Source organism: Triticum urartu, unplaced genomic scaffold (genome assembly GCF_056163025.1).
Source record: "Triticum urartu cultivar PI428250 unplaced genomic scaffold, HENAU_Tu73 scaffold2, whole genome shotgun sequence".
NCBI classification, from domain to species: Eukaryota; Viridiplantae; Streptophyta; class Magnoliopsida; order Poales; family Poaceae; genus Triticum; species Triticum urartu.
This window is the reverse complement of record NW_028260368.1, coordinates 13,847,097-13,848,810: the sequence shown is the minus strand read 5'-3', so window position 1 is coordinate 13,848,810 and position 1,714 is coordinate 13,847,097. Positions and strand designations below refer to the sequence as shown.

Genomic DNA, 1,714 nt, shown 5'->3' with positions numbered 1-1,714 from the left:
AAATGTGAAATATTTATACAAAGAGGGAGAGATGAAGACAATGCAGCAGGGTTGGTTATCTAATTGGCTAGTCAAACATGAGGTGGTTCATAGATCTTTGGGCTTTGATCACCGAGGAATAGAGACTTTACAAATAAAAGCAGGGGATTGGGATTCCATTGCTGTCATTTTATATGTATATGGTTACAATTATTTACGCTCCCAATGTGCTTATGATGTAGCACCCGGTGGATCTTTAGCTAGCGTGTATCATCTTACGAGAATACAATATGGTATAGATAATCCAGAAGAAGTCTGCATAAAAGTCTTTGCCCAAAAGGATAATCCTAGAATTCCGTCTGTCTTCTGGATTTGGAGAAGTGCCGATTTTCAAGAACGCGAATCTTATGATATGGTGGGAATCTCTTATGATAATCATCCGCGCCTTAAACGTATCCTAATGCCTGAAAGTTGGATAGGCTGGCCCTTACGTAAGGATTATATAACCCCCAATTTTTATGAAATACAAGATGCTCATTGAATGATAAGAAATTCATGCTCACTTATACAACACAACTCCAGATTTTATTCAAGTCAAGGAATATTTTTAGGTTCTTTTCCTAGATGAAACGGAATACCTATTTATAATTAATTCCTAATTATACAAAAGCATTCCAGATAGACTGAGCAAAAAAAGGGTTTCATTTGGATTCCCCTATTTTGAAAATCGCATATTAATTTCCTTCATATGAACAGAAAAATAGGATGACTCAAAGAAGTTCTCTACCAGGAACTTTGTACCGCGCACATTACTTAGCACAACTAGGAAAATAAGATAAGATAAAGATAAGCAAGACTAAAAAAATATTCGTCGGAATAGCGGAATACAAAATTAAGAAACGCAAAAAAATAAAGGGGAATCTCACCCCCTTCTTTATCATAAAGAAAAGATATATTTTAAAACTTCTTTAAAAAGAAAAAGAAGTGCCTCTATATTTATATTATAGATTTATCCACTTAGATGAATAAATATTATTAATGAATATGTATCACAATCCATCTCGAGGTATTTGGATCAATACCTATTCGGTGGATCTTTTTTTTTTTTTTCTCTGCCAGGAACCAGATTTGAACTGGTGACACGAGGATTTTCAGTCCTCTGCTCTACCAACTGAGCTATCCTGACCTTTTCTTGTGCATCATCCTAGTAGAGTATTTGTATCTATGTCAATTAAAAGGACTAAAAATTAATTAAAGTATTTCAAATTTTAAATTTGAAAATGGGGGGGGTAGTCCTATGCATTGTGCATGGTTTACTTAAATAAAACTTAAAAATAGAGTGAATAACCAAGATTTCTTGCCGATACTCTAATAAAAAAGAAATCTATTCAATGAATAGGATAAGATCCATTGAGTTCTCTTCGCATTCCTTTGTGAAAGAGTAGAATGAGAAAGCTAATGAATCTTAAACCCATTGCATTGATAAAAAGAAAAAAAAGTGCATTGATAAAAAGAAAAAAAAAAAGAGGATAAATAATAATAATATAGTATAGTTAGGGAATAAAAGAGGATTTGGGGATAGAGGGACTTGAACCCTCACAACTTATAAAGTCGACGGATTTTCCTTTTACTAGAAATTTCATTGTTGTCAGTATTGACATGTAGAATGGGACTCTCTCTTTGTCCTCGTCCGATTAATCCACTTTTTTAAAGATCTCGAAAACTTTGAATTTTA

General features: G+C 33.3%; 1 non-coding gene across 1 annotated transcript; it reads right to left on the bottom strand.

Moving 5' to 3' along the window:
* Positions 1-1,092: 1,092 nt before the first annotated feature.
* On the bottom strand, positions 1,093-1,165 carry TRNAF-GAA (transfer RNA phenylalanine (anticodon GAA)). The gene has a single exon. It is a non-coding gene; the product is annotated as a tRNA-Phe (tRNA).
* Positions 1,166-1,714: the final 549 nt, after the last annotated feature.